The 26,051-nt window shown below is 39.3% G+C and overlaps 1 long non-coding RNA gene across 2 annotated transcripts in view; it reads left to right on the top strand.

Annotated features, from left to right (window-relative positions):
- Positions 1–20,254: 20,254 nt before the first annotated feature.
- LOC135445027 (uncharacterized) overlaps positions 20,255–26,051 on the top strand; it is a 106,909-nt gene continuing 101,112 nt past the window's right edge. For both annotated transcript variants that reach the window (XR_010439433.1, XR_010439434.1), the window contains exon 1: positions 20,255–20,299. This is a non-coding gene — a long non-coding RNA (uncharacterized LOC135445027). The remainder of the gene's footprint in view (positions 20,300–26,051) is intronic.

Raw genomic sequence — 26,051 nt, 5'->3', positions numbered from 1 at the left:
AAATTCTGATGCAAAACATCTAGTCCCTAAATAAGAGATAAATAAAGAGTGGAACTGCCCTAGGAATGGGGCCCAGGGAATTAAATCTACTTCATACCTCATGTGTGATCTTTACCACTCCATAAAAGTGAAATTGCAAAAAGTGCTTTTTGACCAATGTAATTATTTGTTCCTCACCACCTCCCTGCCTGAATAATCTTTTTAGAAATCTGTATTGCTATTAAATGCTTTGATTTAAAGAGAAAATGGTGTTTCTCTGCTCTATACAGATTTTCCACTTGCTTCCAGATAGCATATTTCCACTAAGATCACCCTTCCTTGATTTTCCCTAATATGATGCAACATTCATAGTAGTTCTGAAATAAAGGCTGAAATGGGATATCTCTCCAAAATAATTTGTATCATTGGCCCAGCAACACTTTTGTATAAAATTTTAAACCTTAGAGAACCTATTAGTGTCTACTCTAATCAAAGCTAGGGGATATCTTCTTATCTCTTCTTCCAGCTTTTATCTTTACAACACACACTTTCTCCAGCTCACAGCAGAAGTGTGTCTGGAAATTTTGGATTAAATAACTTTTTTGTTCCCCAGAGCAGCCTAACCCTGTTTGCATGCTCTGACAGCAAGAGAGCTGAAGGCTGCAGTGTGGTGAGAAATTAGTGCCAGCTAAGGAGAGGGAGGGCTGCATGAGATTCATTTTTAGTTTCCTGTGCCATTTTGAAGTGGCAGCAAGAATCAAAGTGTGGAGAAGAAGCTTTTCTTGCCTTTCTGATGTGGGTTATTTTTCTTGGTCCTGTGGCTGCTTACAGACATCTATTGTGTTATGTTGGTTTCAGTCTATGGGTGGCAGTCACTTTCTAAATTTCCTGTGCGACGTTTGCAGGCTCTCCTGCACCAGGCTTCTCAAATTTGCTGTTAGTAACACACATCAACAGGCAATCGATAAAATCAGAGCTAATTACATAATGTGGGCTCTTTAAAAATCTGTCTGCAGCAGAAGCAGATGTTAAATGAAAGCTAATAAAGTGTGGCATCGTTTAAACAGGGCTATGCCCCAGGATTTGATACTGGACAAACCCTGCAACACAAAAGGCAATTTCCAGAGAGCTTGCATGCAAGAAAAGAATGAAATAATCATGCAAGCAGTGCATATTTGAGCTAAACCTGAGCAGTCACAACAGAGCTCTGCAAAATCTCGTGAGCTTCTTAGAAAATGAGCTACCCGGCAAAGGCAGCAAAGCAGCACTGCAGGCAGGCTGCTTAATAGAGAAGGTTCGCCAGCAAAAACCTGGCTGTTCCCATAGGTTTGCATGTGAGGTCCATGGAAATCCATTGTTTTGCTAAGCAGTGGCTCTTTAGGCATAAAAATAATGGTTGTTTACTTGGCTTTCCTTCAAAAAGGGAGAAGTTATACCATGGGCTATTCTGAAGGAACAGCACAGAAGGCATATAAAGTAAAATCTTGTTTTATTTTTTTTTTATTTGCGCCATTAATAAACCTCTGTACTGCTGCAAGCTATTCTTAGTCTTTTGTTTTCTTTCTCTGTATTTTTTAGCAATGCTAGTGGCAGGCAGATCCCAGTGATTTGGAGCTGTGTCTCTTTTTGAGATAATAAGTGGGCACTAAATCTCAAAGCTGGCTGTCAGTGAGAAGAGCCAGGGAGAAATAAAGTGGGAAGAAAATCCTATATTCCTCTGAAATCTACAGAAAAGGCAGATTTGGTGCTGCCCCACAAATACCAGTAAATGTCATATTGTGAATTGGGTATTGGGCAGTGCTGTGCATTTGCTGTCTCAGAAAACTTGGGATTCCTCTAGACATGTGGCTCTTTCTGCTTGTCACTTGATACAGCTGCCACCACTAAATATTTATCTGTCAAGCCCAGGGTATCACACAGGGAAGTCACTTGGCTGAAGGACTTTTAATTACAATTTGTTTCTGGATTCTTAAGAGTTGATATTTTTTAGCCACTTTCCCTTGAGTCCATAAAGGGGAAATTTTAATTAATTCATTAATTCATTAATTTTTATTTTTTTAAAGAAAAGGCTGTGAATTTCAGGTAGTTATGGTCTGGGCATTTTTAATGATGTCTCAATTATCCAAAGACTCAAAGTAAGCTCTCAGGATATGTTACCATAGGAAACTGGAGATTCTAATCAGAAGTGGAATCCAGATCATGTTACATTGACTGACAGTCATTTGAATTGCTTTTAAAATTGTTGAGGAATTTAATAGCTAAATTAGGTTGAATGTGAAAACAGTTGAATTACGTGTGCTACACAGAACTAACAGAGCAAAACCATAAACAGCTGGAATGAAATATTTATCGTGGACTTTCTTTGGTGTGGTGTCTCCAGTTTTGGGACCATTTACTAAGTGATTTCTTAAAAATGAGGTTTTATTTCTGTATTCCTAACATGCTTTTTTTTGAGACAAATGAAGGAATGGCCTCTGACTTTGGTGCCAGGAGCATCACAGGAATGAGTCACCTAAAATTCTCACCCCAACCTTCTCTACTGCACTTCTGTATTGCCATGGGCTATTAAATGGCCTCAACTCTGTTTGCTGATCCAGTGATAAGAATGATCAAAAAAGAAAAAGATGAATAGCTGAGAGTAAATAACATGAAAAAAATTGTAAAATTTTGAATAACCACCCCAGTGCTTGTGAACAATGACCAGTGAATATTATTGTCACATTAATAAGAGAAAAATCTTATCTGACTCTTGAACTTCAACTTGCTTTGTGACTGTTTTTTTTTCCATTATTTAGCTAGCTTTATTTTTCCCTCTAGAAGTGGAAACTGGTCCTACATCCTTATCATCCTATATTTTTGTGCCTTTTGATAACCATTTAAAAGGTTATTGGAATGGTTTATCATTCCTGTGTGCTGGGATGATTGTCTTCCCCAACACTGAGGCCCCAGTAAAAGCTGGAATTACAACTCCTGCAGTGCAGAAGCCTCCAAATGTTGGTGAACAGTATGAAAATGCTAAATAATGTGACTTTTAGTTATGGTATCTCAGAAATTTTGTGAGCTTAGAAAAGGAAAGTAGAAAAAACACCTTCCAGTATGTCATTATTAATTATCTTTCGTCTGCTATGAATAGAGACCCCCATAAAAAGCTTTGCTGAATAGGAATGCCCTGGAATGGAAATGCAACCCAAAAGACTTTCTCTCAGCTTAGTCAAAACTTGCCTGGTATTTACAGCCTGCTCGGGTTCATCTTCCATCTTGTCTGGGGTTATTGTGCCCCTTTTCTGACATTCATCACTTATCACCTGAGCCTTTCAATCTTGTTGTCATCAGGGCACGGCTCAGCACAGAGAGGCCTTTTTTCCTTCTGTAACTGGATTACAGAAAGTGAATACAAGATGTCTACACTGACCACAAGTGACTTTTCACAAGGGGACAGAAAACATCAGTGGAATCACAGCACCTTCCTTTGCCTCCCTGCAGGACAGCCAGCAGGCTGAGTCCTCAGTGTCAGGTGCACTGAAGAAGCCAATGCAAAATGAAATAAATATATTTATTGGATACATTTTTTTAATCATAGCTTTTTTAAACTATGGAGTACTACTACCAGAGATCCTAAAAGACACTGTTGTGTTAACCTTTCTTTGCTGTTTCCCAGTTGGTTGCCTTTCATCACAATCAAGGCATCACACATAATAACTAATCAGATTCTGTGAGCAGACAGGCTGTGAGGATGCATTTTAATCAGAAATAGTGAGGAATTTCTACATATCTCTCTGTGCTACAGGGTGACATTTTTAAATGCTCAGAGGGCATACAGGTCTCCAGCTCCTGGTGAAACTTCGTGAGAATGTGATGTGCAGCTCTGATTTGTGTTCTTTATGGTAGCATAAAAAAGCTCTGACTCTTATTTATTTTTTTTTCAGATCCAGATTTTCAGTTTTCTAATAAAAAAAAAAAGCCAGTCATTGCCTCTACAAAAAAAATCCCCTCAAGGAGCTGCAACAGCATAGCTGAGGGCACACACCTTCCGGTACTTATATTGTGTTTCAGCAGAGTATACAGACATCTTTTAAGATCCCATTATTATGTGTGGCTAAATAATTGCAGCCACTTCAATTATATTCCATTTAATTTGGTAATTATGTGGGTTTCAGAAATTGCCTCTACCTCTTCTGTATATTCTTTTCATGCATGTTGAAATTATTTAATGCTGCAAATACAAATGCCTATTGAGAGAACATGAGAGCATTGAGAAAGCTCAAAAACTCTAAAAAGCCAACTTCATATTTTCAGGATTATTCTGTGTAAAAGATGTTTTCTGCTTAGTCATTTGAGCATGAGTTTTGGAGAAGGCTGACAGCCAGACTCTCAAGCTCCTGAAGAAATGTGTGAGTCTGAAAATGATGTGATATACTGGCTCAGGTGAAATAAAACTAGTTCTTTTCATAAAGATTACACTTGATAAATAAGGTTCTGCACCCTGAACTTGACTCAGTGTTTAGAAAACCAGGCTGTGGAGCAGAGGATGTTTCTGATGTGCTCAGACAAGTCAGCTTGCTGAGGAGATGGTAGCAGTGATTGGTGCTGTGTAGTCTTAAGATGATATTGTTTTAGACTCTGAGCAAAGGCAAACATCTTTCCTCACAGATGGGCCAAGATGACTCAAACAGTTGGGTAAAATCCTGTGTAACTCAATAGGAAATGAGGAGTTACCAAGGCATGTAAGCACATCTGAAAATGTCACTGTGGATGCTCACTGTGTATGGTGACTGGATCTTGACTCTCACTTTTCCCCTTCACTTCCACTCTCTTCCAGGTGGACCTCACCATTCCTACAGCTTTCTAATCTACAACAGAAGTGTATATTTAAAGTCTGAGCAGTCTAGTTTGCATTGCATGTGGATATAATGCCAAAATTCTCTGTCTAGAACCATACCATTTTTCTCTTCTTCTACATCCTGTGACCAAAATTGATCAGAAAAACCAATATTCTGCTGAAACCAGCTGTGTGCTGGGGAGAGATTTCAGTGTCTTTGATTATCAGATCTCTGAAATAAACTAAAATCAGTGAAAATTATTAAATACTGAGGGGCTTTCCCCCTTTTTAAGCTTCTATTATACTTACTGCAGGTTAGGAATAAACCTTTCTGTCGCCCACATTTCATACTGTTGTATCATGCAAGTAAAATGATCAAATGCAGGAATAATTCTTAAAACAGATGCTCAAAGATTTTAAATATTTCAGGATTGCAACATCACATAGTGTTCATGACAACGTGAACACCATGACAACTTGTTTCTCCCAGTCAGAAACAAGTGAGCAGAAGTGGAGTGAGCTGGTGGCTCGTTGTCTGGTGACAGGAGCAGAGGATGGATGACAGTAGGTGAAACTTCACCCTCCTACGTGGAGCCTAGGGCAGGCTGCAGACTGGCTACCAGGGATGCCTCAGAGGGATTTCTTTCAGAACACAGCTGTTACCTGACACTGCGTGACAATCCAAGGCAAAACACTTGTTATGGAGTGCTTTCCCTTCTTGTACTGCAGAAGGATTTGTCTCTTGTCCTGGTTCCAGCCAGGGAAGAGTTAATTTTTGCAGTGTCTGTTTTAGAGGTTATTCCATGCCATCTTTATATTGTTGCCAGAGGTGGTGGGGAAGGGGTTCTCTGAGTAAAATGGCAAGATGGGTGGCATCAGATTCCAGAGGACTTGGTCAACAACACCAAGAAGGAAACACGGCTTTCCTGGGTGCCGTGGGTTTTTGGAGGATGCATACTTCAGAGGACAAGCCAGAGTGTAAGCCCTACCTATATTGAGGCACAGAAGAATGATTCCAGGTGGGGCCCAGAATAACACCAAACTTTTGAACAGATCAAAGATTGCTCCTGCAGTAGCTCTTGGGCAGACAGGACAGAATGTAAAAACCATGCTCTGCTGCTGGGAGGATGGTCCTTCCTGAAGTCTCCAGCAAAAGATACCTGGAGAGACTCCAGGACAACCCCTGGGGTCCTGGATAACCAGTTTATCCAGAGTTACCTGGAGTTGGGGATACAAAGGATCTGAGGCCTGGGTCACCCCAGCTGAAAAAGAAGCACTGGAAGCTTGTGAAGGGGTTTGGATTGTTTCAGGAGTGATTGGTGTGATGCTGAGTGGGTGCATCCTGTTCCCTATCCTGCATCAGCCTCTGGGAAAGCTGAGTGGTGCAATGGACTGCTAAAAACCACACTGAAAGCAATGTGATTTTTAGCAGTCAGGACCTTCAAACTTTGGGATCTACATTTAGCAAAGGCCCCCGGGTTAGTCAGCACCAGAGGCTCTACCGACCCAATTTCCTTAACATATTTTCCAGCTAAAAGGAAAAAACCAGGATCTATTGGATTGCTTTCACATGGGTATGAGAAGAAAACAGACTTATCAGACTAAGAGAAATGATAGCTTAAAGAAGTGAAATAATTCAACCATTTACTCATGATTCAACTGTTTTGTGAATTAATGGTATTGGAACCTTTAATACATAGTACTTCTATACCTACATTTTTCTGTTCACTCTTGTAATCATATATCATTTTTACTACAAAATGGAAACTGCTAAAGATATTTAATCCATCTAACAATTGACATTCAGTTGTTGGAAATCAAACTTGCCGCTGATTTTAACACAGATTTTAAGATAAGATAAAGCCAATGTACTTCTAAGTCATTTACATGAGTCAGTTATTTGAATAATCAAGGATATTATTTATATAATATAAAAGTATGCTTCAAAATGGAAATATTTGGTTTCTTTAAGTGTTTTTCCTTTTGAATTTTCATTAGGGCTCAGCTATGCAACTAGGCAATTGGAAAATAGAGTATATTCCTGTGTTATTGGTTGATTCAGAGAAAAAATCAGAATATTGATGTGCATTATAAGTGGTTCCAAATACTGTGATTTTAAAAATTATTTTATTTTTATTAAGATACTTTTCCAAGGGGACTCTGATCAAAACTGTGCAAAGCCTGCTATTTTTTTTCACTGGCTTTGGTCCATGTTGATTTAAGTTCTGTGATCTCACACAACCTTAACTTATGCATTGAGATTCTAACTCAGCAATTCAAAGGACAATTATGTTGTTTATGTTTTGGTTTTGCTACAAGGAATAAATTGGTCTGAGCAAACCTCAGCTAAACTCTTGAGAAATCTTTCCTGTTATGGATTACTAAAAAATAATTCATGCAACTTTAATTGCAGGCACTAAGGATTAAAAATCTAGATTTTCATGTTGAAATGCATATTTTTCTTAAAAAGATGCACAAATTTGAAAGTTCAAGGGAACAAAATGATAATTTAATTTGAACTCTTGTCTGTTAGAAGTTTTTGAATACAGAGGTTGTTAATTCAAATGCAGGGACTTGAATTGTTTTGTGCAAGTGTTTTATGGTTTGAGTTTCATAGTCTGGAAGCTGAAGGGAGCTCTTCTGAGCGACTTCTTAATTTTTTTGCAGAGGCCAACAGTATTTTGCCCTGGGTGGGTTGGATTCCACATTGAGAAGGTGAAACAAGAAACTCTAGCCAACAGGTTTTGGCAAAGTGCGTTAACAAAACAAAATGGAAAATCAGCTGCTTTCCCCAGGAGTCAGCAGTGCCTGTGAGGGGCTGCTGTTATTTTGTGTTCTCTAGTGATGATGTGATGAACTTGACTGTGGATGGATATCTGAGGACTAGGATGTTTCCATGCTGCTTTGCCAAATGATAAAGTCAGATTTGTTTTCTTCAGAATGCTCTGGACATTTATTTTATTTATTTGTTGGGGTACATATCTCCCCACCTTTCTGTTCTGCAGTCCTGCACAGCTCTTACCTGGTACAGCCTAGCTCCACTGAGGACAGCAAATGAGGGGAATTCTAATTTCTGTCTCTGGGCTGTGCTGTGCTGCCAGTGCCACTTTTCCACTGGGGCAAATGAACAATATCTCAGACACCCAATATGATTGTGTGCACTTGGTTCAGAAAGCAATAGCAAACAGTAACCCAAAAGGTGAGCAAAAAACTCTGGCATAGCTCAGGATTTTTGTTTACTTTTAATATCCTTCTTCATTTTCTAAGCAAATTCTCTAAGTTCTAGGAGTGGTGTGTGTGCTTGGCTGCTTTTCCCTTAGTTTTCATTCCTTCAAGGAGCCCTTTCAAATGAGGTACTGCTTGCAGATGCATTTCTTAATTAATTGTGAATGCGTAGTGTGGTGACAGATGCAGAGGATGTTGCCTTTATCCTGATCACATTAAAATGAGTTGTGTTGAATATTCTGTGATGCTTGGGGAAATTGCTTAATCCTATTACTTCTTGGAGAAGATTGAGTACCTCCTAATGTGAAATACGAAACCTCAGAGCAACACAGTGCAACTGCTGCTGCACAAAATGTATAGGATTTCTTCTAATGTGAGTCAACAATGATTTCTAGGCTTGTTTATCACATAAATGTTATCTGGGAAATTATTGGACAGTTGCTATGGAAACAAAGACCTAGTAGTAGAAGGATTTGTTACCATAAGTAGTTAAGACAATGCTCAGACCTGAATCCCTGCTGCAAACAGTCAACTCCTAAAGATAGAAGCGACAGATAACAAAACACCTATTTTTAGTGATAACAGAACAATTTAGAAATATTTATCAGCTGGCCTTTGCTTTTCCAGCAAATACATAGATATATGAAATAAAGTGCAAAGGTGTGAAAACGCTAGGAGAAGAAATATTCTTTTATCGTGTTTCATATGGCTCAAAAAGAAAATACAGATGTTGGTATCTGGTAAAACATGATGAGTAAGACAGCCTGAACAAGCTTCTCCTGCCACTCTGTTGTGTTTCCTGAAAGAAAAGGACAACATATACCAGCTGCAAGGAATATTAAATGCTGGTTGTTGAGCTGACTAAAAAGAGAACTGAGGCATTTGGAAGTGGTGACTTCCTTCTGGTGGAAGGTATAGTGGAAATATTTTAAAAGGAGAAATACATCCTCTTCATGATGGATGAAAAGATGAGCCATGGTTGGATTGTTCCAGATTATCTTCCTTGTGGATCAGCAAAATTGGCATCTCCACTTTCTGTATTTATCTAGGGAAGAAAAGCAGGGTATTGTATTGTAAAACCTCCAATTTTCACACAAGGTTCAGTGTCCTCAATGCTTATAGTCTTCTAAGGCTTTTCATGCTATTTTGTATATTATCTATCCCCTGAATTGGGCAGTTACCTGCATCTCACAAATGTTGTGTTGGAAGTTCTAGCCCTTGAATTTTCAGAGAAAAACCTAGAAGATGTGAATGCTAAAAGCAAAACCAATTAGCAATTACAGACATGCATGAGGGAGAAGAGTCCTTTGGTGTCAGCACAGCTGAAATGGGAAACCAGGTTCCAAAAAATGGATTCTGCTGTGGCTGACACCAGCTGAAGGGATTTCCCAGTGACCTGAGCATATGGGAAAATGTGCAAGAAACACAGCTGGGCAGGGAGTTTGTCATCACCTGAATGATGTACACAAAAAGAACAAAAAGGTGACATCCATAGTGTTATTATTTTTTTTTTCCCTCAGCAGCTATGGGTAGCAACAGAACAGAAGATGAATAGATTATTGATCTAAAAGCAAACAGGGTGGATGTTTATTTTAAGTTAGATGCTTTGCGTGGTCTAATATATTGCCACAAACTGTGTTCTAGCACTAAAAGAAAAGTCAGAGGTGCTGAAGAATTAAAAGACTAAAGCAGATTTATAGAGCTGAATTTCTATGTACTGAACACATATGTTGGATATGTGAAAAAGACAAAATGACTCAAGATGTGCTAAGACCAGGAAAAAAAAAAAGACAATATCTATCATTGGGTTAAAATTACATCAAATGTTTAACAAGAGAACAAGTTCTTTGTCAGAGAACTAAGGAAATGTGGAGATACCATCCAGTGAGTGGAGAGCCCTCAGCAGAATTCTGAATTGAGCTGAAAAAGTTCACCTTTACCACAGAATTAATGCCCTGGGATATATCTTCCTGTCCAAAAAGGAAAAGGAGAGGAATTGCACAGACCCTATTGCTTTCGAAACTGCTGAGCAAATAGAAGAAGCAACAGGATGGATATATTAATTTTTTTTTTGGTCTGTCGAAAAAAGGAGGACTAAAAAATTGCATTCTACCACCTACAAAGGAAGGCATTTTTGGAACAGTGAGTGATGCCAGATATAGCTATAGAAAATCTCTAATATATATATATGTATAGACATAGATATTTTGGAATGAGTGTAGCAGCAGGGTTCTGGCAGCTTTTTTGTATGTGTGTGTGTGTGTGTGCTCAGCTCCTCCTTTGGAGAAGCTGTTTCCTCCTGCTGCTGTTAGGCTCATGTTTAATGCCTGAGGTGTAACACATTTCTGATGGTATAGAGGGCTTTAGGTTTACATAGACAAAGATTTTATCCAGGGAAAACCAATAGAAGAATGCCCAAAGGCAACCAGACTTTTTGGCAAGGATGAGAATAGTGGCTCCAGCTGAGTAGATATGTGCATTTTGGATAACAGGAGTAAGATACAGGAGAGAAATTAATTCAGCAACATGTGTAGGTAGATCTCCACTAACACGCCTGATTTGTAGTCAAGGAAAAATATGCAGAGATTCATATTTTTGAATGATGTGGAGGGAGTTTGAGCCATATCTTACAGGCTTTGAGATGTTAGCTCAAGAGGGTGAAATTCATAACCTCTGGCATGCTGAGACAGAAGTTTTGAAATTAGCTGATGGAAATACCAGAGAGAGCTTCATTTCTGAAAGAGAGTTCTGTTATTTTTCTGGGACTGAGAGATGTGTTTTCTGCCTTCAGTTATGTGTAATGTAAAACTGGGATGTTGCAGCCACCGCAGGCAGCTGAGAGAGATGACAGGTTTGTTCTTTGAGTGGAATGTGAAGTCAGTGGTGGATGTGAGACAGTGGGAGCAGCAGGGGACAGAACAGGGAGGTAGGGATTAAAATCACCTATATATTACCTGCTGTGGGGAAATTGTCTTCACCACCCCTTTATGTTTCCCTGGAGATCATCCATCAACTTTCCTGTTGAATTTGGGCATCAGACTGACAAATACCCAACAAGGAAATCCCAGGGGGATAAAGGAATCAGAAGCATGTCTAGGATTAAGGTGTGCAGGTTGAGGAGGAGACCTGGGCTTTGTGTCTCAGCTTCTGAGGGTGTTTATGTGATAATCACTGGGTGAGCAATGCAAAACAGCTTTCTCTGGTCACATCTGTGAGTGATGATAGAGGCTGTAATTTCTGTGGGTTTGGTTGAATTCAGTGATTCAGTGTGCTCCAAGTATGTTTTCTGCCTGATGGATCTGGGGTGCGGCTTGGCTCAGATTGCCAGTTTTGTAAATTCTGGACTGCATTGGACTAAGACCAGCAGAGACAAGGTCTATTATGCAAAGATGAGAATGTCTCTGGGTGTGTTCGAGGGCAGATCTTTGATTGTGTAGGATTTTGCACAGCAGTGTAAAAACCTACAGCTCTTGCGTAACTTTGTGTATGTGATGGAAATTTGAGATTTAGGTACACAACTCGCTGTCAGTTTGGCATCTGAAATGTTTCAATATTACTTTGGATCTTTCCCTTTGTGTAGGGCACAAGTGCTTAAACTATTAAAGTCCTGTGGAAAAATTAATGTCCAGGGTGGAGGGAGTGTCTTGGTGGAGTTTTGAGAAAATTCTCTGGCAAATGGAGCAGAGTGTTAACTTTGTCTATTCAGTACTGTACCAACTACTGAGCAATTAGGTAAGGATACAGTAAAGGAGGAAAGAATCACTTCAAATCTATATTCTAATACATTAAGACATTTTTTAATAATGTAAGCTGTACTGATTTTAATGCAAAGATTAAGGTATAACACTAATGAACCAATTCAGGAGAAAATTGTAAAAACAGACCCAATATAGTGGCAGCAGTAGTATAATATTCAAAATTAGTTACTTATATTTCCTGTTCTTGATTGAATTCCACAAACATTTCATTCTCCTTGAGAATTTTTTATTTATACTTTATTTTGGTTGTGGTGAATTCCTTCCTTCCTGTTTTCGAATAAACGCCAGAATAGATCCAGAGAGGGATCTTTTATTAAAAAAAATGTATTTTGTATGCCATGCAAATTATGTCAAATACGATTACAAGAGCAGCAAAACTGTGTGGGATTTTGCATATTGTCCTAGGAGTGAGTGTCTGTGTGGTATTTAGTTGCCCTGTGTGGTTGGCTGAACCACAGCACATCCGCACATACTTGCATTAGTTTTTGCCTATTAGAGGTGAATATAGCCAAAAATATCATCCAGAGAAACTCAGTTTGAAAAACAGCTCCTTTTGGACTGTAATGCCACCAACATGCCTCCAATACATAACTCACTTTTGGAAGCAATTTTCTCCTCAGTTATTGTAGCATTTTTCTCTTGGTCAAATTCTTCTTAAGCAGTTGAAAACCTGCATCTCCTTTGTTTTCTTTCTAAAATTGGGGGTTCACATCTCCTCATGCAATAGCTAATGGTATTATAAATTACCTTGAGCAAGGCAGAGAAGTATGAAAGAAGAAAAGAAAGTGCTGTCATTTTCTGCCTAGAGGCCAACAGCTTCACTGAGCCTGATCTGGGGGAAGTGAAGCTCAAAATACAGAGTTTCAGGGAAGAAAACTGATTTTAAACCTTTCCTTGTGTGGAGTTGATTTTAGTGTGCAGATAACCACCAGTGACTGTATTGTGCTCATGACTTCAGTCTTAAAATTCTTTTTTGCCCATAAGAGATTGAGTTTATCTGTAAAACATATAATCCTTTGAACCAAGCATGTCAGTAAGTGTGCTGCTGTAGATATGTGCCTTGGGAAAAAAACTTTTCTGTGATTTAAGTCTTAGTTTATTTTTCTTAGTGTTTGTGTATTCGGGCAAAAGAAAACAATAAAAAACCCAAGCAACCCTCTTATTTCTCCCCTTAAGCTTCTTTCTCATTCATTAATTTCTTTTCCCCCACCTCAATCCTAACACTGGGTTGAAATGCGTTCACTTTTGTGTTTTATAGTAGGGTTTTTTTGCAGCTAGGCTTTGAATCTTTTACAGTGGAAAGATGGTGGTAATGTTGACAAATACTATTCTATTTTCTTTTATTCTGTCAGGCAGATGCTCAAAAATTAGGAAATGCTGTTTAGAAATGAAGATCAACCAGTAATCTTGTCAGACTTGTTGAAATGAGGTTTCCAAGATGTAGAATTTAAAATTCAGGAACTCTCTTGGTTTTATTACAACTCAGATCAATCTATTGATAGGGGTGGAGGTCATTAAGCATGAGAATGTCTCTTTCTGGTGACCCCTGACATTCAGCTGAAAGGTGGAGAGAATGAGAAAGCAGAGACTCTCATGTGGAAATCTCAGAGGAACTGCGTTTCTAGAAGTTTTATAAGAATGAGCAGCTGGAAAGAGGAGAGCCTACTACTGCCTCCACTGAAAGAAGGTTCCTTCCTGTGGGCATTCAGTTTTTATTAAGCATCAGAAAATCTCCACAAGGAAGACACAAATTAGTAAGAGTTTGGTCTTCATTACTTTTATTGGTTGGGAAACTACTTCTCAGTGTTTAGCAGGTTCTTGAGCAGACTTCTGTCTAAATTACACGACCTGCTCCTTCAGCTTGAAGGAAAAAAATAACAAAACCTGAAGGAATTAGAGGGCAAAAAAATGTATTTCATATGTTAGCAGCAATGTGTACCTTACTTTTTTTTTTGGTCAGCTCTTGTGTGATGATTAGATTTTTTAAAATGTGATGGTTTGCCAATTAAGTAAGACATCTGTCTTAAAAGGTTGAGAGGCTGAGGCTGTTTTCCAGCCTTCTTTAACTTACTGATTTACCCAAAAACATAATTATTGTGATCACAGATTTGCACATTTAACCACTTCAAGGTAATGTTAAAATAGCTTAGATGACTGTGTGCCAGACTTATGTACTTATTCAGCTGAGTTCCAGTCAGCTCAATTCTGCATATTAAATTTTAGAGATAAATTCGATCTTGGCAAGCATGAAGGTCTGGGCCTTTGTGCAAATGACAATTAAAGGTCAATACCACCAAAACATAGCAAACAGAAATCTTGGGATATAAATTGGCTCTGTCAGATGTGCTTCAACTTGATCTAGAATGTAGCCTCCCTAAGTGCAAAGTGGAAGGAAAACTGTGTGGATTGGATTAAGTAAAACACTGCAAGTCCTCTGGAAATGAGACAGAACTGATCACTGGTATTTTGCTCCAGGCTTCTATTTCAACTAGCAGGTAGTTCTACATTCTTTGTATAACAGAGAGATGAAGATGTTTAATCTAATATGAATGAGGACTTTTGTGCTGTTACCTTCTTGTAACACAGCAGCAAGGAATTTGCAGCTAAGGTTTGGGTTAAATTCAATTCACGCAGTTTCCTGCAGAGTGTGTATCAGAGTAAATATTTCCCTTAAATTGGTGTTAGAAAAAGCAGTGTGTTGGAAGAGATTAATCTCAGTCTTTCTGGTCTGGGTTTCTGAAGCCAGGGCAGGGGTGATAAGCACCTGATGAGGAAATCTTGGTTCCTGGAGGGTGTGACCTGTACTTACTGCATCCTCTGACACAGCACAGGAGAGCTCAAGTTGCCACCACACACCCTGGCACAGAGCTATGCCAGGGCATGGATACCTGGGCAGCTCTCCAGGAGACTGGCACTGGTACTGGGCATTTCCTTGCTTTGTGCATTTTTCAGTGTAGCCTGTGAAGGCAGGAGAGGGAAAAAGTGATTTACACAATTTCTCTTAGCTCATCTGCAAAACCTGTGATCTCTGTGGGTGTGATAATTGCTTGTGGTGCTACTTTCTCTAAAGAGGATCGTGTCTGCAAGGCAAGTGTTCATTAAAAACCACTCATTTGTTTAAATCTCTTCAGGTTCTTTTTTCTAGGTTGCCCTTAGAATTTTTACATTTGGAATAAAGCAGTAGACCATGAGCTTAATGCCAGACTCCCTTCTGCTGTAGTACAGCAAAGCTGCCCTTGTAGACAGCAGGTGGGGATAAGCTGGATGCTAAATGCTTGACCAGTCACCTGAGGAATTCACAGATAGCTGGGGAAACCAGTGTGATATTAAAGAAACTTTTCTTGAAGAAATTGCATTGGAAAGGAATGCTTAATATTTGACTTGAGTTGGAAGGGAGTATGAGTTCCCAATTTAATGGCAGCCTCTGTGATGCATTGAAATCTTTATTTTCTTAAATTAAGAAATTCTCTAATTTAGAAAATGAACATCCATTTCAGAGAGGGTTCCTCTTTTGATCATCTCCACTGGCATGTGGTGTGTGTCTGTACACAAAGATCATGTATTATTGATTTACCTGCAAATTAAATAATTAGAGACTTGAAGAGATCCCATGGAGTGCAACTGGTGACCCATCCAGTAGAGGAAGGTCAGATTTGTGCTCAAGAATTCCCACCATAAACAGAGCAGAATATTAGACCTTCAACAGGAAAGTGATGTTTCAACATGTGAGTGTGGTTAATTTTCCTGGCAGGATTTTCAACAGAAAATTTTCAGAAAAAACTGATTTAGCTGGCAAACCATGATGTGCACATGTATTCCCACATTGCTGGATTTAGATAGTTATTTTTGTTCACCTCAGAGAAAGCTCTGTTGCTGATGCTGTGAGGGTTGTGTGAGGTAGCAGAGCTCTCAGAGGTACCAGCAGAGCCATTCTGCAGCTGCCCTGTTTGCTTGTTAACAAATATTTTAGTTTTTTGAACTTGCAGCTGGGATTGTTTGGCTTATCTGCAAAAGGAGAGCACAGGGAGTGGCAGCACCAAATTCTCTGTCCAGTGGTCATTTCAGAAAGCACCAGAATCATCCCCATCCTCATTTCTCTGCTGAGGCAAAATTGCTCACGAAAATGCAGAATTTTGTGTCTCCCAGAACTAGAACTGGGCTCTGCAGTTCATTTTAGATCATCCTGTGAATGGTTCTCAAGTGGAATTCAAGCATGTTGTCTGTACAGCCAGTGCCAGTATATTGGTGGGAATATGAGGTTGTTTTCTGTGCTGGGGTTTGCTGAGCTCTAGATGCATGCCTTTGGTTGGATGTGGGAGAAACTTCCAGTCTCATTACAGTCAAAATAAGCAATTCAAGCACTTCCAGCTGCTCCTGACAGAAGTGGGCCACAGTGGGATCTTCTGGGTTGTCCTGTTACTCTGGAGGGGCTGGAGACTCCCACTCCTCTTCCCCTGTAACACAGGGAAGGGGAACAAGCAGGAGGAGCAAGGGCATCCTGGGCAACCATGCTCAAGTCTGCTGCCTCAGATGTGACATATTCAGGATTTTGTTGGGACTTTTAATATACTTCACCCCCCTTTTTTTTGTTCTTTAAGCCATTGAGAAAGGGTTTTGAATGCTGCTGTTTTACATCATGTCTTAGGTTACAGAGAATACTTGATCCATCAGCAGACAACCTACATCCATGTGTAAAGACAGTGTAAGGGTTTGATATGTCCGCAATATTTTGTAACTGACTGTTTTATAGCCATCTCTCAATTAACTGGGGTGTGAAGAATAAAGGATTGTGCCATTTATTTCCAGTTCATGGGAAGAAGGTTGCTCTGTTGTTTCCTACTGCTTTTTATTTGCACGTTTGAGATTAGCCCTGTTCTCAGGAGAACGGCTCCAGGCAGTGGTTTGTACCATGAGCTCCTCTTAATGGCTGCTCTTCCCCTACAGTGCTGGTAATCTGATTTTAGAAAATCTTGCTGAATTTCAAAGCCTCTCATGTGAAACACACAGCATGGCATTAAAAATAAACAGGATGGCTGGAGCCTGGGAGAAAAGCATGCTTCTGACACTCCTGGCTGTGATAGATGACACATACATGTTTGTGTCTCTATATATTGTTAGGAAATGAGAGATTATTTAAAAGACTGACAAATTTTCAAGTTAAACCCCTCTGTCTACTGAATTTATACCATCACAATGTAGTTCTGCATGCAGCTCCTTGTCTTTGCCCCTTTGATGGTCAGGCTGCATATGTGCTGTACAGGTTTGTCTGGGCCAACACTGGCAAAATTCTTATGGGTTATAATTCTTATGTACTCATATATTCTATTGTATACATATTCTTATGTATTCTTCTATTCTATTTTTATAATTCTTATGTATTATAATTCTCATGTATTGCTATTGGTTATGCTATTTTAGTGTGCTTATATTTGGGTTCTGTACAAGGTAATGTTCATTATATCCTGATAGGAACACATAAAATTTTTAGTTAATTTAGGCATCCTGGGCTGCATCAGGAGGAGTGTGGGCAGCAGGGAGGGAGGGGATTCTGCCCCTCTGCCCTGTTCTGCTGAGGCCCCACCTGCAGGGCTGTATCCACTCTGGGCTCCCAGCATGGGAAGGGCATGGAGCTGTTGGAGCAGGTCCAGAGGAGGCCACCAAGGTGATCAGAGGGATGGAGCACCTCTGTAATGAGGAAATGCTGAGAGAGTTGGGCTTGTCCAGCCTGGAGAAGAGAAGGCTTTAGGATGACCTAATTGTGGCCTTCCAGTACCTGAAGGGAACCTACAGTAAGGATGGAGAGAGATTATTTACAAGGACATGTAGTGACAGGAAAAGGGGAAATGGCTTCAAACTGGAAGACATTATGTTTCGATTAGTTATTAGGAAGAATTTATTTCTTGTCAGAGTTTTGAGGTGTTGGAACAGGTTGCCAAGAGAAGCTGAGGATGTGTTCCATCTCTAGAAGTGTTCAAGGCCATGTTGGATGGAGCTCTGAGCAACCTGGTCTAGTGGAAGGTGTCCCTGCCCATGTCAGGAAAGTTAGCACTAGGTCATCTTTAACATCCCTTCCAACCCAGACCATACTATGATTTTATGATTCTTCTTTGGCTTAAAATAATTTCTGTCTTCAGCCCTGTTTTCAGACCATAACTCACTACTGTGCCACTACCAACTGGGAGTCCTATTGCTCGAGCTGCCTCTTTTTTTCCTCCTTCTTTTACCTTATCTGTTATCTGGCTGAACATTTTGTGCCAGCTGTATGGATGCAGAAGAAGAAATATGATGGCATTACGTGGAGTGGGAAAAATATAATACAGCATTTAGCAATCTGTGCCCTGCCCAAGAGCACAAATATCATCTTGAAATGTCTCAGTGTAAAAGAATGTGCCCCTGGCTTTCACACAAGTGATCAGTGTTTGTATGTTGGTGTCTTAGTGGAAAACACTCAGGACATTTTCCATTTTTGTTATCAGTATTTCACACCAACCTTGACTGAGTGATGATTTTTGGCAAGGGTCAAAATAAAGGACAAAAATGAACCTAAGTTCAGATGAAGCTGACTGAGGTAAACACCTGGCCAAGAACTGATGGCTCTGAATAACTGTGTATGTGTGTGCATGTGGGGAACCAACATATCCTCCACTCCTCAAAATTTGCATCTTAGTGTGTTTTTAAAATTTTAGTGTACATTTTATTTATTTTATTGCAGTATCATACACTTTAGTTGAGCGAGATAGTTATGTTTTCTGTACAGAAAAGGGTCTTGTGGGAGTTGCAGTTTTTTTCTTCCTAAAATAATTTTGAGGCTTTTAAAAGATGATAAAAAAACCAAAAAGTCACTTTTGGTCCACCCTGTTTTATCTGTATTCCAAAATACAAATACAAACATTAGCATAGGAGTGTGTTATCCCTAGACATTTCACTCTGTTTCAAAGGAAGAAAACAAATAGAGAAGCTTGTTGTATTTTCATAAAGTCATTTGTTGAAGTAGGTCTTAAGGGAGTAGTAATAAAGAAAAAAACTACAATTTGCAAAATTATTATTTCTATTATTTTAATAGTAGGGGAAAATGAAAATGAAGGCAATTGTGTTTAGGAAGAATGGTATTACCCTTGATTATGCAACAGCATGCAGGGGCTGTTCAAGTGGAAAAGATAAAAGATTATTCTATGTTGGATAAATACAGTTAGGACAACGTGATTACAGCTTTATTGAATAATGGACTGGAGTGTAAATGCTGTAATTTCTAAAGTGACTCTTTAAACAAAGATTCCTTTAGCCAAAAGGAGCAGTACTGCATATGAACTGCTGGAGATGAATTTTGTGAAAATCAGGACATGTAATACTCACAGGGAGAGAATAACTTAGAGTTGTAAAAGAGTTGAAAAGGAGATAATTTTTTCTTCTCCTTTAGGTTTCTCTCCCTCTAATGATGGAAGACTTGATTTCCCTACACCCTACCTCTGTATGTGTGGTCTGTGTCTGTGCATGATGAGCATGCTGAGAGGTGAACTAATTGATTTAATTTTAATGGTTTGGCCCATTAAGGCACCCCCTCATTATCCCAGTCCTTCTTTTGGACATTAATGTTTCTGCAGAAGCAATGACAGAGCACAGTTTAAATTGCTGCCTCAGCTTCCCTTCTTCACAGCCCAGGTTGTTCATATGTGTGAGTACTGAAAGCAATGAAATAAAGATACTGGAGAAATCATGTGCAAAATCTTTTTTTTATAAATCAAAAAATCAGAAAATAAAATAGAAAATGCTTGTAGAAAAGGAAGGTTATTTCCTTCTGACTCTTTAGAGTGATATATATATTCTTCAGTGAATTAAAAAAAAAGGCAAAATGATTTTAAAATTTTTATTGCAATAAAGCAAATTTATTACTTTGGATCAGAATTCAATTATTTTTTGTATTTTTGGCCCTCCAGGCAGGATCTCTAACACTGGCACACAGAGATACGTGACTGACTTTATGTATCACATCTTTTCCATTTACTTTAATACACAGCTTTCCTGCCCTAGAGAGAAACAAATTTATATGACTTTCTGGGCTTAGAGCTGAGCCCTAATGTGTAAAATTCACTTGTGTGCTGGTTTTGGCTGCGATAAAGTTAATTTTCTTCACAGTAGCTGGTGTGGGGATGTGTTTTAGATTTTGTCTGGCAACAGTGTTGGTAATTCAGGGGTGTTTTGGTCATTTCTGAGCGGGGCTGACATGGAATTGAGACCTTTTCTGCTGCTCATCCCACCCCACCAGTGAGCAGAGGAGTGCACTGTAGGGGGACACAGTATGGGTAAATGAAGGTAATGTAGAATGTAATCTTATCCCCCAATGAGTTGCAGCTGGACCCTGTTACTAAAGATTAGGAGCAGACTGGGATGATAACAGGCAACAGCCAATGAGAAGAGTGTTATAAAAGAGTGGATTGGTGGGAGCTGGAGTCAGATGGCTGCTGCAAGGACCAGGAACAGTCAGTGCTTAGAGGAGCTGCCTACAGAAAACATCAAGGAGGTATGGAACTCTGGTGCTACGGAATCCTTGCACCATAATGATACTGTTGTAATATTGTATACGCCACAAAAGGTGACCCTGACGTGATTCGGGAACCATGGATTTAAATACTAAACTATATGACCGATGTGATTCTCAACGTGATTTAGGAAATGACCTTGTGATTTGGAAAAAAAGGACTTGAATACTATACTGTATTGACCCCGTGGATTTGGGACTAAACTATATTGCCCTGTGGATTTGGGATTAAAAACCATATAATCCCGTGGATTTGGGGAAAGAGGATTTGAGTACCAAACTATTGGCCAAATGTATCAATTACAGCTATTGGTGTTTGTTAAATATGAGTGTAAAAGACCTTAAAGATAAGTGCTTTGTAAACTGGGAAAAGCTATAGAACTGAACTAACATTTAGAAATATATATCTGTACTATAATATGCTGTTTGAACGCTTGTGTAACTCCTAGTTTTAAATGTAATGTACAAATATGTCATAATGGTAAATATGTACTTCTGGAAATGCTGCAACTCTGTGATTAAAAGAAAAAGGGGGAATTGTAGGGGGAATCAGAATGGGTAAATGAAGGTAATGTAGAATGTAATCTTATCCTCCAATGAGTTGCAGCTGGACCCTATTTCTAAAGATTAGGAGCAGGCTTGGGTGATAACAGGCAACACCTGTAGCCAATGAGAACAGTGTTATAAGAGAGTGGATTGGGGGGAACTGGAGCCACAGGAGTCAGATGGCTGCTGCAAGGACCAGGAACAGTCAGCGCTTGGAGGAACTGCTTCCAGAAAACATCAAGGAGGTATGAAACTCTGGTGCTATGGAATCCTTGCACCATAAAGATAAGAGAGGTGTTGTAATGTATAAGAAAACAGTGCACATGGAGCTGGGAGGGGCCACAGCTGGGACAGCTGGATGTCTAGAAGGACATTCTGTACCCTGTGGCATCACACTCAGCATGTTTATCTGGGGGAGGAAGGAGGAGAGGAATGTTCAGAGGGATATAATTTGTCTTTCCAAATCCCTGTTCCATGTGATGGAGCCCTGCTGTCCTGGGGATGTCTGAACACTTGCCTGCCTTTGGGAAACAGTGAATGGATGCTCTGTTTTGCTTTGTTTCTTTGGTGACTTTTGCTTTCCCTGGTAAAATGCCTTGATGTGAGATTGTCAGAGCTTTTCAAATATTTGGTGATAGTCGTAGGCTGGTGTTTATCGTTTTGGAAAATATTTTGAGAGCTTGTTTCACAGTTTATCCATCTGGGCTTAAGAATTGTGACTTAAATGAAGAAAAAAAAATCATATTTTTATAGCTAAGACTGTTTATTATTAATTACTGTTACTATTGTTTGGGCAATGATTCAGACTTAGGAAAGCATTAATAGCAAAAAAAATGTTTTGAACACAGGCTTTGAGATATGACTATCCAAGCAAAGGAAAGTTGTTCTGCTCCTCTTGCTGCCACTGGCAGACCAAGGTTTTACCTGGTGAAAATGTGGTCTTTACTGAATCAGACCCTGGATGAGCCCCTGATTCCCTCTTAGTCCATATCAGAAATTAACTCTATCATCCCCTCCTAGGACAGTGTAAAGCTTTTCCCTTAGCTGGCTGTGAATGAGTCCCAATATTGGTCCTCACCATGCCAGTGTCTATGCTGGAGTAAAATTGACTATTTCAAAATCAGTCTTGTGAAAAATAAACCTGAGGAAGGTCCTAAAAAAAGAATAATTTCCTGCCGTAGTTGTTGGATTTTGGAGTGGCTGGTAAATCTTAAGATGTGTGAAAAAATGCTGCTGATAATGTGTACAGCTCCTTTCTAACAGCGCAGACATCACTTGCCCCTTTCTGCCTTCCCCCATCCAAGTAGCTTTTTCTGGAAAAAGCAGGAAAAGCAGAGTACAGCTTCCTTCACTCACCCCTGGTTCATTGGGAGAATCTGTTTTGCCTCCAGAGGGGTGTGTAGCACATACCCTCTGACAGAAGACTGGGAATGCGCAGTTTTAGTGTTTCTGTGAAGGATTCACCTGATCCTCCAACAGGGTTTTGCAGAGCCCAGTTTCACTGGCATTGCAGCAGGGCTGGGCCTTTTTGGGGGGTTTGGTTTAACACTGAACACTGGGAATATACATTATTTTATGGTTCCCTCAAACCCTGTAAGTTCTTTTGCTGAAATAATTGTTAAAGTGCTTAAGTGAATAGAAATGTGTGTGCAAATGAATCTTGCTGAACAATGCCCCTTGTGTTCCAGACCCTCTGTATTTTTGGTTGTCACAGGAGCAATACATGAGAAATGACAGTATAATATTAATTTAAGCTCCTTTAGGACTTACATTTTTGATTAAAGATTGATCCTTTGTCACTGTCAAGCAATAAATCTGGATAATGGCATGAGAGGAAAGCATTTGCTCACAAGATCAAATCCTCAGCAGCTGTACAGTGCTTTTTAGAACCTGTGCTTATTTACACTAGGTGAGTATTTGCCCTGTCATATTTATTACAGCATGAGTATTTTGATCTGAATAAAAGCAGACCTCTGTTCATCTCCAGGAGAGTGAAATAGGCCCTGGGTTGCTATAAACATCTGCAGCACCTCTGGCCTTGACAGCTGTCTGCTGAAATTATGAGCATGCCCTCACCTCCCGTTTTTAATGGTGGTGGACAGTACATTTCCATCTGTTATTTCCTTTGTACCTTTTTTATGCTCTTTTTATACCCTTGCGTTGACATACATCCAGATTTATGCTTATTACCCAGCTGTTATTCCAGGAAAATGCCTTTTCTGTGGCTAGAAATGCTTTTGAAGGGCTCCTGTAGTGGTGTCAGGGTCTCTCTGGCCAGATGCCACCATTGTCAGGGCACCTGGAACATCCTTTGCCCACCACAAAATTAGTAAGGCTTCTCTAATTTATTTTCCACCCTATTTTGCCAACCCCTCTGTCTACTTTTCTCTTTTTGAAGTAAAGAAAACACATCTGCTAAACATTGTGGGGATGGGTGTAAAATGAAGGGTGGGATGAAGACCAAATAGTTGCTTCCACCCAAGGGAATCTAGAGACAACAATGATTTCTCTCATTATGTGATTTGCTATTTGAGGTAGTTATATCTAGGGGTGAAGTCCTACCTCTGAAATAGATTCTAAAGTAGTTCCATTCATACTGGAAAAGGATGAATTGAATACAGATGCTTTTGTTATATCATCTTGTCAATAATTTGGGGCAAAACATTAAAAACCCAAGGTTTATATGGATTTTTTTAATCTGAAAAAGAAATCCAAATAAGGGCTAAGAATTTTTAGGGTTGATGATTTTTAAAAATTATTATAATTGAGAGTTTGATCAGTTAAGTTTAAATTTTAAATTATTCCACTTATAGAGTTTGGTTCCTTACTCTTAAAATAACCCACCCTGAAATGAAACAAAGCCACTAAAAAAGCACCCCAGCAAAACATCCCTAGCCTTTCTCTCCTGATATAATGTGCAGAATCAGTCTTTCTTATGTGGGTTATGTTTCTACTGGGAAAGATAAACCATCCTAAGTCTTTGAGAGCTGAATTTGGCATTTTTTAGTAAAGATTCGTTTTTAACTTATTCACTTGTTGAAGAGCTTTATAGTCATGTGAAGATTGAAGGAAAAATGCTGAAATAAAAGAAAAGTCTCTTCCATAAAAAGGATGATATTTCTGTAGGAGTCTGTGTTATTTTTTCTATATTATGAGTTTAATACTCATTCTCCCGGTTCTTTGCAGTGCCTGATATTGTAGGCATCAAAAAGGGGAGGAGGCATCTTGTTTAGCTTGACCTATGTTTTTTTGGCAAGTTATGGTAAATACCCATTTATTAACATAACACAAAGGCAGAAAACTTCAGAGCTCCCTTCTAACTGGTGAACAATTAGTGCTGCCACAGTAAAGGAAATAACTCCTTTGTATATGTTACAGATATTTATATAAGCAATAATATTTACCATTGCCACTTTCACATCTTGTAAAATTGTTTAGATAACACACATTTACAACCAAAACCAAAAAACAATAACAATGGCAGCTCTTACACAAAGAAAATAATTAGCCTCCATCCCTAGCCCTCTATCTGCTAAAATTATTGAAAGCCACCATATCTATATCTGCTCATGCAAGCTTCTCAAATAGCTGTTAAATCATACCAAAATAAACCCCATAATTTGCTGATGCAAGCTGCAGGATCTGTTCCAGCTGATCACACAGAAAAAGCATCCTTTGATCCCTTTCCTTGTATGTGTTCGTAATCCACCTCTGGTTGTTTTAACCTTTAATCTGCATAGTGGTTCCACTGCTTGCTTTATCTCTCTATCCTGTAATGTGAATCAAGCAATCCAGAAATGATTGCAGTAAGAAACCAAGTCTTAAGCAAGAGGGACTATTTGGGGCTATCAGGATGGGCTCCCCTTGTTGATGTGGTGGCTGGAGCAGCATGCCTGTATCTTCCTGTTGGGTTTAGATTTTTCATCATTTTATATTGCTGTGACTGTAAAGGCACCTTCCCAGAGACGCTCAGGTCTGTAGCACTTTGTTGGTCAGGCTGGAGATAGGCAGAAGGGCACAGATCTGAGATCAAAGGCCCTCCTCCTTTTAATGTTTGAGAAGTTCAGATCAGTGTTTCAAACTGTGTGCCTGGCTGGTCTGTGCTGTGTAGCTGAGATTGGATTTGTCCAGGGGAAAATACCTGGCAACTCAGAAGCTTATCCAGGTTGCCTCTGTTCAAAGCTGAGCTAAGAATTCCATCAGCACAAATTTGTGACATTCATTGTATCTCACCATCGGGGATGTAGAACTGGAAGACCCTTATCTGAACTTTTCAAACATTAAATTTTTTAAAATTTTACTTTGGTCTTTCAGTGATGAGAGGTTGAGCAGTGAAGTAATGTTTTCATTGTTTTACTCAGTTAATCCCCCCCCTCAAAACAGGCATAAACCAACCCTGACAAGAAAAGCTGTAGATTTACTGGGAGCAGAATGAGTGGATGCTAATGTGCAAAATCTTGTAATAAATACGTGGATTAATTGAACAACTGCATGATAGAGGAACACTTTTCATCACAGGAAACAAACAGGCAAGGACAGGTGGCCTTTTTAATGCAAGCTGATGATTAATGTGATATGGTATGAGCTGAGACGTGTGCTGATAGCCCACTAAACCTCCTCCACATGAGTTCTCATGGGAGTCTTTAGAAATGCATTATCTGTCACACAAAATAAACTGGCAAAAGTTTTAGTCGCGATTACTTCTTCTTTCCTGCCTCACTGTTTCTGATTAGAAAGGAGTGGCATGCCTGGCTCCAATTCTACCTCGGAGCAAAGTTATCTACTGGAAGAAATTGGGAACACTCACTGTACCTGGAAGAGCCAGTGAGATCATCAATTCCATGGAAAGCCAAAAGAAACATAATTTCCAATCAAGGTGAAAAAAGTTAACCTGCAGGCATTGGGTTTGGTTTAGTTTAGTTCTTTCAGGTTAGTAGTTGTGTTTTAGTGGGACCAGAAATCTCATCTTGCAGTTGTTCATTACTGCGGTTATATGACCCTCTCTACCCTAGCAAGACCTAGAAAAGGAAACTTTATATATAATTTCGTGGGTTTGGTTTTTTTGTTTGGTTTTTTTGTTGTTGTTGTTTGATTGGTTGTTTTCTTGGATTTTATTGGTTTATTTGTTCACTCATTAAAAAAAAGCAAAGGGGGATGCAGATATTCCAATTATAATGTAAGTCCATGG

This window comes from Zonotrichia leucophrys, chromosome 3 (genome assembly GCF_028769735.1).
Source record: "Zonotrichia leucophrys gambelii isolate GWCS_2022_RI chromosome 3, RI_Zleu_2.0, whole genome shotgun sequence".
In the NCBI taxonomy this organism is placed as follows: Eukaryota; Metazoa; Chordata; class Aves; order Passeriformes; family Passerellidae; genus Zonotrichia; species Zonotrichia leucophrys.
Note: the sequence above shows the minus strand (reverse complement) of the source record. Positions and strands in the feature narration are given on the sequence as shown.